Raw genomic sequence first — 1,784 nt, forward strand, 5'->3', positions numbered from 1 at the left:
CAAAGTGTTGCTTTAAAAATGAAGAAAAAACATCTTCAAAGACTTCATTTTGCAGCATTCTTGCCAGCTCGGTTGAGATTAACAAAAGCTCCTTGCCACCCTCCCATTGCTATGCACATGCTGAGCTGGAAAAAGGGTGTTTGCCGGCTTGGCCTTTGTCCTGCTAAACGAACCATTTCATAGTTATGAATTTGAAAGTAACCTGCAGTTCATACCCTGCAAATCTGGTTAAATCCTGTCTGTGCAAAGAAGGGAAATGCACCAGGCAGAGGGAAAAGGAAGCTCAATCAGTCACGTTTGCTGCAGGATGTTTAAGGAAATATTTCCTTTTCCTGTACAATGATGTTTGTTGGTCATCTGCTCTTTGGAACATACTGAAACATTTTACTCTTGGAGTGAGAAACCACTATAACTCCGGCTTTTTATTGATAAATCTATTCCCTGATCAAATATTATGCAGGGAATTTGCTCTTTTTCCTTGGCCATCTTTCAAACCACAAATGCAGGTAAATAGTCTCTTAAACCTACTTTCCTCAAACTGAGACTGCTCTATATACATCTGTAATGCTAAATGAGAATCCTGCCTCTCAGAAGCCATATGCCACATACAAGTACCATATTCATGCATATATTCAGCAACATGTTAATGCAGTATTCAGCATCAGATGATACCCACAATGCATGATTTTTTTGTTTTGTATACCGAATAAGAAAACAATTAAGTACACGTGTTTGAGGATTTGCTTTTGTAAGTCTACTTGGTAAGACACAGCAAATTATTTCTGCTGTATTAGATTAATCGGGAGATAGCAGGTAAATTCTCATATCAGGTCCAATATTGCATTTGTTTTACCTGTAGACTGATTGTGATAGGATAAATCATTCCAAAAGCAGAGCCTCAACAGGGCCTCATATTTATATTTTGGAAGTAACTGAGTTCTATCATTCTCATTTTGATCAGACCTTTGTGCGTGTGCATATATCTGTTCCAGACTGTTCCTTGCTGATTCTCCGCAAGAACTAGAAAACCCCTTCTTCCTACCACAACCTTCAGTTATAAGCAAAGGACAATTTCAACCACTGCGTCACTGATAAAACCTCCCATAGCAACCGTGAAGGCTTTACAGTTGCTTGGATACACAAGCCTTGCTTCACCTTTTCTTTTTCTTAAACGCAGATTGAGACATTCTGCCATGAATCAATTTAACAGTATCCTTTGTCTGTGGCATTTTGGGATTCTATTTACAACGCTGAGCTTCCCCCTCCTTCCAAAGCTCACCATGTAGCTTCAACCCAAAATCTAGCAAGGAAAGGTAGTGAGTAGTAGGGCTTAATGTGGAAGCACATGTGTTATGTCGAAGGCATCTGCCCAGGGCTCGTGCCAATCTTCTCATCATGCTTGATTCCAGCTGCACCCTGGCTACCCTTATGTTGCACTGAGGTATATAGCTCTGCCTCACTGAAACTGGCACCTACTGTTTGGGCTGCTGATCACCCCAAGATATTCAGAACCCAGAGAGCGTGCCAAGCCTATCCTACAGTAATTGCAAAAGAATGGTCGCAACTGATTGTACGTGCTATGGTCTTGATTACTTCAATGCACAGTCACAAACATCCTCTCTGCCTCTTATTCATACATGCACACACAGGGATATTCACATAGTCCTTTACAAGTTTGTAAAATAAATGCAGTATTGCACAGACACTTGAACTGGATAGACCCTATAGTCACTCTCACCAGTACCACTTAAATAAATTCAGTATAATGGGGGACCATATTGCAA

The sequence above is a fragment of the Buteo buteo genome, chromosome 11 (genome assembly GCF_964188355.1).
Source record: "Buteo buteo chromosome 11, bButBut1.hap1.1, whole genome shotgun sequence".
Lineage (NCBI taxonomy): Eukaryota > Metazoa > Chordata > Aves > Accipitriformes > Accipitridae > Buteo > Buteo buteo.